The sequence below is a fragment of the Salvia hispanica genome, chromosome 1 (genome assembly GCF_023119035.1).
Source record: "Salvia hispanica cultivar TCC Black 2014 chromosome 1, UniMelb_Shisp_WGS_1.0, whole genome shotgun sequence".
Taxonomy (NCBI): Eukaryota; Viridiplantae; Streptophyta; class Magnoliopsida; order Lamiales; family Lamiaceae; genus Salvia; species Salvia hispanica.
In genome coordinates, this window is record NC_062965.1 from 37,873,156 (window position 1) to 37,886,834 (window position 13,679).

Below are 13,679 nucleotides of genomic sequence, written 5' to 3' on the forward strand. Positions count from 1 at the left end.
ATCTCCCCAATACTGGAGAGCGAGTCCCACCCCCCGTCCATCCCAATGTGGAGTCCGCCATTGCCGGCGCCGTGGCAACAAACACCCCAAAACCGGGGTCAGTCCCCCGCTTATGCATTTTTTTTAATTACTATAGTCCAATATTTTTTTATTGCAGTTAAATTAAAATATACACAAAACGAAAAAAAATAATTTATTTGGTGGCTTGGACTTGTCCACTATAGTGTGAACAAGTTTTTTGGTGGCCCGGCCAAATTTTATGGCTTGGTCAAGTTTTGTGACTTGGCCCGGCCAACCATAGTGGATACCCTAATTATGTCATCTACTATGGGAAAGAGGGAGTATTAAAATTTGTTCGCCGGGGACTGGGCCCCCTTCCCTAACACCTTGTAGTGTGCTAATGAGTTGATCGGATGCTTATTTTTCAATCAATAAATTTGAAAACATGATCCACTTTAGTATGAATTTGTATTTATCATCCTTTCATAAAAAGTGGAGTACTTCCATTCAAAAACTACCTGTACTGCATGCGATTAGTACTGAATCTTATATTATGGTGACTCCATGGTTGTAGTACGCTTTCATTTCAACTTCAAATCTAACTTCCAACTACATCATTCAATGATACAATATCAACCAATATATATACATGTACACTTAAATAGTCACCGATCGAGCGCCAATCGCGTTCGGCAACGCCCGCCAATAGCCGTCGATCGGCGGTTCTCATGCAATAAGCGCTGATCGGACCGTCGATCGAACGACGACCAATCAACGCCCTTATTGCAAATGCTCTCATTTATTGTAATAATCCCAATGGTTTCAAAAAAAAAATAATTTTTTTTTAAAAATTTTCCCTATTTAATTTTGGTCATTTTTTGTTCAAAGAATCAATTGGAATTCTCTAGTCTTCTTTTTTTCCCTAAACCGCACTTCACTTTACCCTAAAGACAAATGTTCATTTCTACATAAAGCTCCTCCTCACCAACACTATCTATTCAACACCTCTCCCTCTCTTCAATTTACACTTTCTCTCACAACCTCTCTTATTTCCCTCGCTCTGGCCTCCTCACAGAAATGGCAGAGGCATAATGCCAATCTTTACATGTACTAGTAAATCCCTAGCGCGTTGCGCTGCTGACGACATTCCGTGCCAAATCTTTTGTATACAACGTCCAAATATGTATTCATAATTTGGTACTAAATTATTCGAAACAAAGAGTGTAACAGCCCGCCCTCCTAGGGTACAATAAATGCGGCGGCTGCTACCCGAAACCGACTCCAAAGAAGTAAACACAGACTAGGGTTTCATTTAAAGAGTACTGACCAAGAGAATTGAAAGGAATATCAGAGTATTTAATGCAACAACTTAACCTAGAAGTTCAAAGGAAGATATATATCATAAATGATGGTCAAAACCTTAAGAGTACGACATAATATCCAAGACAAAGTCACGAGAAAAGGCTAAGGTCTCAAATCGAAGGCAAGAAGCCAATACTCCAAAACAAATTCATAAGTGTATCAAAATTCAGCGGAAAAACGACCAAGAGAAAATCATAGCTATGTATGGTGACACAACTACACTTAGAGTTCAACATATCCATATTAGTTAATTAAGCTGCTCAACACCCGCCACCGCTCGTCATCATTCAATCTGCACATAAGGAAAACACATGCAGGGCTGAGTATTTTGAAATACTCAGTGAGCTCGTTGCCAAAACATTTTATAAGTTATGCCACCCTTACCAAGTGAACTCGAGTTTTAAGCAGTTAAAAGAATATCACGAGTATCACAAAATATATTTTCATAGACTGGCCAGTCAAAATAACCTCCCATTTTCTCATCAAATTAACAATCACAAACATTCCATGGTGCGACGAAAGTGTGGCCACACTTTTCGCCCACGAGACCGGCCGACTAGCAAGGACGGCTCTCGATCCCATTGTGTACACAGCCTGGTAGGGCTTGCGGCCCATACTCAGACCCGAATTCGTATAAGCATATCCAACAATCACATTTAAACAAACATAGGCATGGCATAACAGTTAAACCACCCTAACTCAGAACCACATTTTGACAAAATTAAAGAGAGTTTTAAGAGTAAAGCCCACCTCGATTGCTTAGTTTTCAAGTAGTTTCGCTTTTCCGTTATCCGGCTTCGCAACCAAAATTTCACCTTTTAATCACATAGGCACATATCACAAATTAGGTTCAATACTACTCTTACTCATGCATGTCTCATTGCTTTTCCCTCTTCCCAATGATTCACCTTATCATTACTAATTAATCAAGACCATGTTTATCACACAAGATTATTTAACTATCAAACACACACTACACAACACAGCAACACACACACACGGCACACACATACACACGCCACACACACACGGCACACATATATATGCATGTTCCCACATCCCTTTTTATCCCTCTTTCACTCAACCAAGATGCATGAGGGTTCAACAAGACCGATTAATCGGTTAGAAGAAGAAAAAGAAGAAGTAGAAGAAGAACAAACATAACTCTTAAACAAAAATACCTTTTTGAGAAAAACGATCGGTAGGAAACAAGTATTAGCCTTGATTCTTCAAAGTTCTTGGATTAAACTTCAATTCTTCTCCAAAAGATAGCAAAATATTGGAGTGTAGAAGAAGAAAATTGAGAGAGTGTATGGATATTTCCTTTCCACATAGTGATTTTCGAAAATCACTATTAAAATAAGGGGGCTCGATTTTTCCATCTTTAAACAAGGAAATAATTGGCTCTTGGAATTTAATTTGGATAAATATCCCAAGGATTAAATAAATTCCGGAAGAAATAGAATTTCTCTTCAAAGGGGTCTAGGGTTCGAAAATTACAAGAATTAGGGTGACAAGTATTTATGGAAATTTTTCTCTAATATTCTCACTCACCCTTAAACAAATAATTGCCACATAATCTCACCAAATAAATAAATCACATGCCACATCATTAAATCAAAAAGTTTGACTTTTCAAACTTTCAACACAAACCCTAAACTCAATTCGACCATATTAACTCATGAAATAAAGTGCATTCTTGATTCCACGTCATCAACAATTAATTCTAGGGCTCTAAAATTAGGGTTCTAAAATCCGGGATGTTACATCCTACCACACTTAAAAGAAATTTCATCCCGAAATTTGATACATTTTACGGAAAAAGTTCCGGGTATAGCTCTATCATCTTATCCTCACGCTCCCACGTGGCTTCCTCGGGCCCGTGGTTTCTCCATTGAATTTTCACGAAGGTAGTGGTTTTATTTCTCAAGGTTTGGACCTTTCGATCTAAGATTAACTGGGGTCGCTCCTCGTAGCTCAAATCCGGGCTTACAGCAATATCCTCGTAACGAATCACATGCTTCGGATCGAACACGTATTTTCGCAACTGCGACACATGAAAAACGTTGTGCACATTCCCAAGGCTGGGCGGCAGCACTAAACGATAAGCTACGGGTCCTACTCCTTCTAGAATCTCGTACGGCCCGATAAAACGTGGCTTCAGCTTGCCCTTGACTCCAAAACGCGCAATCCCTTTCGACGGGGATACTTTGAGGAAAACTTTATCACCAGCGTGGAACTGTAGGTCCGTCCGTCGAACGTCGGCGTACGACTTCTGTCTGTCCTGAGCTTCCTTCATTCGCGCGCGGATTTGTCGAACGATTTCGACCATTTCTTCGACTGCATCGAGTCCAAGCGCTCTTCGTTCGCCAACTTCATCCCAGTAGAGCGGAGATCTACACTTTCTCCCATAAAGTGCTTCATATGGCGCCATGCCGATCGTTGCTTGAAAGCTGTTGTTGTAGGCGAACTCGATCAAAGGGAGTGCGGTCTCCCAACTTCCGCCTCGGTCGAGCACCACGGCTCTTAACATATCCTCGAGAGTTAGTATCGTCCTCTCGGATTGTCCATCGGATTGTGGGTGAAAAGCGGTGCTAAAGTTTAAGCGTGTTCCAAGCTCACGTTGTAGACTAATCCAAAATTTCGAGGTAAACTTCGGGTCACGATCAGACGTAATCGTCACTGGGACTCCATGTAGTCGCACGATCTCTTGAATGTAGATCCGAGCTAACCTATCCGATCCATGGGTTACGGGGATTGGTATGAAATGCGCACTCTTGGTAAGTCGATCGATGATCACCCAAATCGCGGTGTTCCCTTTAAGGGTTTTTGGCAACGCAGTCACGAAGTCCATAGCGATGTGCTCCCACTTCCACTCGGGTATCTCAAGCGGTTGTAGCTTCCCGTACGGTCGTTGGTGTAAGGCTTTCACCTGTTGGCAGGCTAAGCAACGCTCCACGAAAGCTGCGACATCTCTCTTCATGCCGTTCCACCAAAAGGACTTTTTCAGATCCTGGTACATCTTCGTGCTCCCGGGGTGAGCAGTGTATGGGGTTTCGTGCGCTTCGCTCAAGATTTCGTTCCTAAGACCCTCGTCGTTCGGCACACACAGTCTCCCTTTAAAGGTAAGAGCGTTATCGGAAGCCTCGCTAAACTGTCCGGACTCACCGGTCCTTACTTCGACTCGAATCTCCTCTAATCTCACATCTAGATGTTGTGCTACAACGATCCTCGTCCTTAGATCAGGTTCTACTACTAACGCGGCGATTCGACCTTCCACGGTATCGGGTGTTCTAACTACCTCTATCCGCAACTTACTCAACTCTCGCACTAAACTTTCCTCTTCTGTTAGAAAAACAGCGAGTTGCGAATGGTCTCTACGGCTTAAAGCGTCTGCTACTACGTTTGCCTTGCCGGGGTGGTAGTTGATACCACAATCGTAATCCTTCACTAGCTCGAGCCATCTCCGTTGTCGCATGTTCAGGTCCTTCTGCTCGAAAAAGTACTTCAAACTCTTATGGTCCGTAAAGATTTCACACCTAACTCCGTAGAGATGGTGCCTCCAAATCTTTAGGGCATGCACTACCGCGGCTAACTCTAAATCGTGGGTAGGGTAGTTCAACTCGTGCGGTTTCAACTGTCGCGACGCGTAAGCGATCACCTTGTTGTTCTGCATCAACACGCATCCTAATCCGACTTTCGAAGCGTCGGTGTAAACTACGTAGTCGACTCCAAGCTCTGGCACAGCTAACACTGGTGCGGTGGTCAATTTCTCCTTCAAGAGTTGGAAGCTCGCTTCACACTCCGGCGTCCAATTCACCTTGATTCCTTTCTTGAGTTGCTGGGTCATTGGTCTCGCTATCTTAGAGAATCCTTCTATGAACCTTCGGTAGTATCCTGCCAAACCCAGGAAACTCCGAATCTCGTTCGGTGTCGATGGCGACTTCCATTGTTGCACCGCCTCGACCTTGGCGGGGTCCACTCGGATTCCTTCTGCTGACACGATGTGTCCTAAAAAGTTGACTTCCTTCAGCCAGAATTCACACTTGCTGAATTTGGCGTACAACTTCTCCTTCCTCAACGTCTCCAGCGCGATTCGTAGGTGTTCCGCGTGCTCCTTCTCGTCCTTCGAGTAGACTAAGATATCATCTATGAATACTAAGACGAACGTATCTAGGTACGGGTGGAAAACTCGGTTCATTAGGTCCATAAACACGGCTGGGGCGTTCGTCAGACCGAACGGCATCACGACGAACTCATAGTGACCATATCTGGTACGGAATGCGGTCTTAGGTATATCCTCCTTTCGCACTTTCAGCTGGTGGTATCCGGACTTCAGATCCATCTTAGAGAACACTCCGGCTCCTCGGAGTTGATCGAACAGGTCATCTATCCTCGGCAAAGGGTATTTGTTCTTGAGGGTCAATTTGTTCAACTCTCTATAGTCGATACACATTCTCATTGACCCATCTTTCTTCTTAACGAAGAGCACCGGTGCGCCCCATGGCGAAACACTGGGCCTAACGAAACCTAAGTCCATGAGCTCTTGCAGCTGAATCTTTAACTCCTCTAACTCCTTAGGTGCCATGCGGTACGGTGCCTTCGATATGGGGGCGGCTCCAGGTTCGAGATCGATCGTAAATTCTAACTGCCTATCTGGCGGCGGTCCAGGTAACTCCTCGGGAAAAACATCGGGAAAATCTCGTACGACAGCAACGTCTTCAAGCCTCGCTTCCTCATTCTCTTCTCCGTGGAGATAGAAAAGGTAGGCCGGGCGTCCTTTCCTCAACATGGCGGTGGCTTGTAACGCAGAGACTACAACGATTCGTCGGTTCATCGAGATTCCGTGGTACACGGCGGGTTCTGTTAGAGTTTGTATACTAGAAATCACGTTTCGAGTGATTGAATATTGTAAAACTCTTATTTTATTTTCCAATGAATAAAACAGATTATTTTTGTCATAATGTTGTTATGTTTTACATTTAATGGATGTTAATGCATGTTTAAATGTATAAGTTAACTTAACAAAGTCTAAGTCTTTGTTTTAGTAGACCGGTTGTGGGCGTCGTCCACTTTAAGGTAATACGGTCAGTTCTAAACAAAGAAAAATATGAATTTCACAACCTAGATGGAATTAGACTACCCATCGAGAAAGGTTGCAATGTCAGTCCGTATATTTCTAAGCCTTACTGAAATAAGATGACATTGGTGTGGTATAGCATTGAACGGATCTAACAGCAAGACTTGCCTTGGGCTATCTACTGAAAGGCGAGGTCTTGATAAATATTTATTTCTTAATCAATGTAGGTTAGCATTGAGCATACGGTATTGATTAAGCATGATTAATTCAAGTTATGAGCATGATACATGTGATAATTACGCGAATAGATTTTGTCTAAATAATCTGCTAAATAGATCTGATTATTATGTGATTTATTTACATGCTCTTCCGCTGCGTGCACCAACAGGTTCCATACCCGGGGTTTGTAGGGTTATCTGTCGCTTCTTACAACTAATCGTCGCAAAGTTCGGAGTTAACCAATCCATTCCTAAGATCACGTCAACGTCTCTCATCGCCATAACTCGCAGGTCGTGAGCAACTAACTTAAGTTCTCCTAGTATGATTTCTACATTCAAACAAAAATGAGAGATCTCTATCATTCCTCCTACGGGTGAGGACACCATCATTCTATGTTCGGACTTCCTAGTAGGCAAACTTAGGGTATGCACACACAACTCAGAGATGAAAGAATGGGATGCGCCCGTATCAAACAAAACAACGATAGGGGTATCAAGGATTTTGCCTATACCTGCTAGATTTCCACTCTCGGGCTTTCCTTGCTCGACCTTGGGTTGCTTCTGCTCTATGGCGTACGCTCTAGCCGGGGCGGGAAGTCTTGGGCGGACAGGCTGCTGCAGCCGCAGTTGCTGATTCGGGTTTGCTCCCGAGCTCGTGGCGCTCTCGGCTGCTAGCGGAAACCCTGATGGTTCTGCCTCGATCTGTTTCCCTTGCTTGGACACTCCCTCGAGAAGTGCCCATTCCCTCCACAATTGAAGCATCTATTCGAGTTCGGTCCTCTACACTGCCCGAAATGGAACTTGGCGCAAGCGTTACACTGAGGTGGTCTGGCACGGGGGTCGCTCCTTGGATTGAACGAAGTCTGTCCCCCTCCGCTGGGGCGGTATCACTTATTGTCATGGTGGATCCTACTCTCCTCCCATCTCCTTTTATCATGGTTAGGACGTGGCGGGGGTAATGTCATTGCGGTGTTCCGCGCACTCTTCTCCTTTGGCATTGCTGCCTCTACATCCAGTGCGAGGGCTAGCGCCTCGGCGTACGTAAGGGTTCCGCGGACTGCCAGTGCCATCCTAATCTCGTGCCTAAGGCCCTCACGAAACTTATCGGCCAGCTTCTCATCGGTATCGGTCTGTTCCGGCGCATAGCGGGTCATGTCACAAAGTGCACGGTCATACTCGGTTACAGACAGACGTCCTTGGGTGAGGTTGTGAAACTCGGCTGCTTTCGCCTTGCGGTAGCTCTTGGGTACGTACTTATCGTAAACCTCACTCTTGAACTCTTCCCAAGTCATCTCGTCTATGCGATCCTGGGACATGGTCTTCAGTTTGGTGTCCCACCAAAAATCGGCGGATCCGGTCAGCTGATGCGTCACGCAGATCATCTTCTCCGTGTCGTTGCACACTAAGGTTCAGAAAATGCGCTCTAAGGCTCGTATCCAAGTTTCGGCTTTCGCAGGTTCGCCCATTCCGTCGAAGGTAGGAGGCTTTTGGTCAAGGAACAGCTTCACGACTTCCCTATCTACTCGTGGAGGTGGTGGTGGTGGTGGTGTCGGCGGCCTAGGTTGCGTCACACTTTCCTCTACCGAAGCCTGGGAGGTAGGTTCCTCGTTCCTCACGTTGCGTCTAGGCGGCATTCTGATTTATCACACTCGAATTGTTAGCGTACTCAATTTAAAATCTCAAGATGGGGTACTTTGAAAGGAAGAAAAGAAATTTTAACTCATTCAGAAGTATGGCATAAAGAAAGACCACACAAAACAGTTGTTAGGAAAATAGAGAACATAATAAGATTGCACCATAAGGTGGAAAACACTTGGAGGATAATAGAACGAGTAAGTATGTTCACGCAATAAGGACAGAAAAGCGTGAAGACCGCTTCATTGCCATATAATGGAAAGAAAGGTACGAATTCCCCATTAGTATTCTCTCACACCTAAAACCATTTCCTTCTTCCATATTCTCTTTGTAAATCTCAAACATTCAAGTGGTCAAAAAATGTCTATGCAACCAGAGGAGAGATACTCGGAAGCTAACATTGCAAGATTCACTACGATAATTTCATCCGATGAACAATCACAAATGGTATGTATTGAAATTTATTTATTACTTTTAGCTTCTTTTTTTTTTAAATAACATTCCTTGTATCATCAAGATTCAAAAAGACAATTACATTTATGTTAAATAATACTCCCTACAACAGATCTTTCCATAAAAATTTCAAGAGAAATACCAAGTTGAGATAGGCCCAACATGCGAGCTTGAAAACAGGTTTAATAACTACTGGATAGTAGCAATCAAACAACTTCCAAACAGAAAAATGTACTTGGACAATGGATGGCAGAAATTCCACAAAGATAACCACTTGAGAGCTGGAGATATCTTGACTTTTGATCTGATTTCACCCAATTGCTTCTATGTGGAAATATATGATGGCACTACGCAATGTGCTAAAGAATACCAACCAGAATGGGGTAAGAAATTACAATAAATTCAACTTTGTTAATATAAATTTTAATATTCCATGTTTTAATCATTACTTTATAGAAGGAGCTATCGTCATGATCGATAGACCATCATCTTCAGAACTCATTGTTTCACCTTCTTTCAAATCAACCATTGCAACATCAAATCACAAAAAATTGGTAAGAATTTATATTTTTATTTCATAAATATATTTAATAATCATTGAGTTTATTGATTTATAAATTGAACAATTGAAATTGATAAATTAATGTAATCAACATTATAGCACATACCAATTCAATTCTGGAGGACACATGTGATGAACAAAGATGTTCAAGTCGCAATCTTTGAATTCCAAGAGAGAAAGTGGCAAACATATTTGAAGAGCACTAAAGATAGAGTCACAGTCTCAACAGGATGGTCAAATTTCTTCCATGAAAACTCATTTCACACTGGAATGAAATTAAGTTTTCAGTTGATAAGGAATACCCCTACCATCAAGTTCAAAGTTACTGTGGCTGAGGTAAAGATAAATAGTCTATAATTCATGTTTTAACTCAATACATGATATTTCTTTGATTGATAAATAAAAAAAATAATCTTCCGCTATATGTTATGCAGCAATCACCATTAATCATGACAAAATACAATGTTTAAGATTGTAATTTTTTATTGTAGTATTAAATAAATATTTAATAACAACATTAGTAGGAGGAAAACATACCTTACTAACTCCATTTTATAATTAAGCTCATTATCAATATCATAAATAGAATGTTTTGAAGACTATCATTATATCTTTTGCAGTGACGACGGTGACAAAATACAATGTTTTGGAGAATTGCTGATCAAGTAAGTGGATTTCAAAAACTGTAATTTGTGCAACAAACAATATGTATTTTTAATTGATTATGTTTTAAGTACTCTACCAGTAGTAGACAATATGCAGTATGCACTCATCAATTAGCATATATTTTGTATTATATTTATGGTGCAATTATGAATGACACAAAGTTTACTACGAATATAAACATCTAAATTACATAAATATATCATGAATTATGTTAAACTAAATAAATAATAGTGCAGAAACTGGGGTAAATACATATCTTGCAAATTACATATAAATGCAAAAAATATTTGTTAAATTTCAATAATATAGTGATATAGAAATATTTATCAAATGGTAATGGTATAGAGATAACCTACACCCTAAATTCTCGGTTTTAAGGAGGAATTTAGGAGGAAGTCGCTTATTAAACCAATATTTATGCACCATCCCTTGTTATTAACTTTTAACCAATAAAGTAGATTTATGCTTTTATATTTATTACTATCAATACACTATTATACCTTATTTGACTATTATAGTATGATATTACTTTCTTGTATTAGTTATTATTTTCATATGGTTAAACATAAATATCTTACTAAAATTAAAATATGATAGCTAGTATAATATTAAATCCGTCGAAATTACTTCAAAATTGTTGTAAGTAAAGTATACACTTAATACTACTACTACTATTCATCCAATTATACAAAGTATATAAATTAAATGTAAATATAAATATAAATAACATGCAATGCATACAAAAATATACAACATACACAAAACAAAACAACTGAACTACATTGAAAACATAACAATCAATCTAAAACGAATCGACAAATCTTAATGATAAAAACTTTTTAAATACATAAACATATAATTACTTAATAATTTATATAGTAGATGAACATATATTTAATTATTTAATATGACACTGAATATTATGCATATCATCACAAGAATTCAATCATTTTTTACTTTACAATAATAAAATAGAATCTGTAATTTTATTAGCAATATTATTTGTGACATCATACAAAATATCAGATTTTACTAAAAAATATCTATAATTATATTGCAGAATAGTTTTCTAATTTTTTTTTTCGACCTTTAATGTAACCAAATTATACATTGAAACTCTAAACTCCAAAATATATCTCATACATACACGCATAAAAGAATACAATATATCATGGATTCAATCACTGCAATAAATATTAGAGTATAAATGACTAACATCAACGTAGTATCATCGAATCTGTTATAACTTTTTTTACATATAAACATACTATATGAGCTACAACGCCAAAACTTCCATCTTAGACCACAATGATAATCCAACATCTACAAATCAAAACCATAGAGCTAAACATATACTCATACGAAATAATTAATAATTAGTTAAACACTCATACTATTAAACACAAACATCTTAGAATTATGACAAACAAAAATTACACAAACAATGAAAATAATGTACATCATCAAAGTTTGAAATATCATGGTTCAATAGTAACCTTGAAAGTGATGTATGGATCTGGTAAGAGCATAAAAGTAACTATGCTCCCAATTTTCAAACCATTTTCATCATAGAAAATTCTCCAACCACTATGACAAATTATCAAATCATCATCACATTGTGTTACTTTCATAGAAAAATATCGCAAATCACACGTAAGAACAACTTGATGAAATTCTTCATCCCTTTCAGGTAGATGTTGTCTCCAAAATGAAAATGGTAGTTCCTACATTTGAAAAACAAAATATCGATATCATATTCAAATTAAAATTTTTAATCATACATAAAACAATTGAAACAATCAAAATATGTTAATCTAAAAGGTTTAGTTTGATAAAAAACATATTTTTTATAAACAAATATATAAAACGAAATATATTATTAATAAACTATTAGAAACATACCTTACTCATAAATAATATTATTACTAGTAAAGAGTAATATATTATAGTAATAAAGAGTATCATACAACATCAAAAATTACCAATTCATAACGCTTTTCTTCTTGTATGACTACACTGAAAGAAGGTCCATGCAAACGGCTCTGAAGGAATGCTGAACTTTGTAAAATACCTAAAATTACACCAATAAGATTCAATTATTAAGTATAATTAAATATTATACATATTTAAATTGAAATCAACTTATAAGTAGTTAAAATAATTACTTGGTAATCTTGGTGCAGGTTTGATCAAGCCACAACTCGCATAGATATCAGCCATGAACAACCCACCACCTTTGTACTCCAAAGTTATTGTGTCATCCACTACAACGTTATTCTCAGTAATAAAATTCTTCCATCCATATAACAAAAAATAACATCTGTGACGAAAATAAACTTCAACTTCCCATTGAAATTGAGTGGAAAACATCATTATTTTACACTCTCTAGGTATTAAGCACGAATCACTTCTTAGAAAATTAGGAGGCAGTACCTATTAAAATAAAAAAATAAAAAAATAATATCAAATAATTATTTCAATAAATAATATTTTGATAAATGGCATTATAATCAGATAATGGAATCCTAATTTTAAGATCTTACTAATGTATTTAAATTGAAATTCCTGTTCACACGAACGCAGATCTTCGGCTGCACATCAAAGGTAGGGCTTGAAGAAGATTCCCCATCAGAAGTTGACATTTTATACTAAAAAAAATCAGACTTTATTATACAAACAAATACAAACTTAAAATAGTACTACTACAATATCCATTAAAAGTCTGAGTACTTCAAATATTTAAGGGTTTTTTCGTATAAAATTTATTATAAGAAATCACTTTGAAATACTACCAATTTTTGTAAAGAATACAAAATTTTCTTATACAAACAATTACAAACTTAAAATAGTACTACTACAATATCCATTAAAAGTCTGAGTATGTAATACCCGCACCCTTAATTCCTTTCTTTCGTTTTGTTATTATCGAACTAAAGATGTAAGTTCTCTTTTCACGAAGGGTTATTGGAACTCGAGCCCTTGTTATGGGATTTAATTCTTTTTAGTTGCAAGAACTAAACAATTGGACTTTGCAATGTAAAGTATCACGAATTTTCGAATAGAAATTTCGAAAAAAAAAAAAAAACAATTTACGAGCAACTAATGTTCAAATGCTGTAATACATAGAACAAGCTTAACTAATAAACAACAAAAAAAAAATACATATATATGTTACATGGATCAAGTCCCAAAGAAAAGAAAAAAAAAAGAAAAAATATATATATGAAATTGTGGAGTGTTTCTCGGCCTTGTTCCTCCAGGCCCGATTTAGGGCCCGTTTCGGGCAGCCCGTCGGCCATTCGGTGAATCCGAGCCCACTCGAGATGCAGTTGGATGGGAGCTAAGTTTTCCTCTCACCTACATTATGTAAACAAGCTTTAATGTCCATGGGACAAGAATGATTAATAGAACACTTATGGAGGGAAAGAAAACAAACCTTTCTTTTTCCTTGAAGACCAAGAACTTGCCAAAAACAGGGGGATTTCCAGCCTGCAATGTCACGACCGCATTTTGCTAAGGATAGCGAAAGCGGGTAAATCGCGACTAATGGGGGATTAAAGAAGCGGGAAAAGAAAGGGGGAAAGAACTTGTGAATATACTCGAAGGCCAAATCGAACACTTCATAGAATAGAAGCTAAATGTACCATTTCATGGTCTTAGAACTAGAATGAATATTACATCAATAAATCAGAGTTCGAAGGTG

The 13,679-nt window shown here is 38.4% G+C and overlaps 1 long non-coding RNA gene across 1 annotated transcript; it reads right to left on the reverse strand.

Annotated features, from left to right (window-relative positions):
* Positions 1-13,055: 13,055 nt before the first annotated feature.
* On the reverse strand, positions 13,056-13,514 carry LOC125191047. Its single transcript, XR_007171035.1, has 2 exons — positions 13,413-13,514; positions 13,056-13,333 (listed from the first exon to the last, which is right to left on the reverse strand). It is a non-coding gene; the product is annotated as an uncharacterized LOC125191047 (long non-coding RNA).
* Positions 13,515-13,679: the final 165 nt, after the last annotated feature.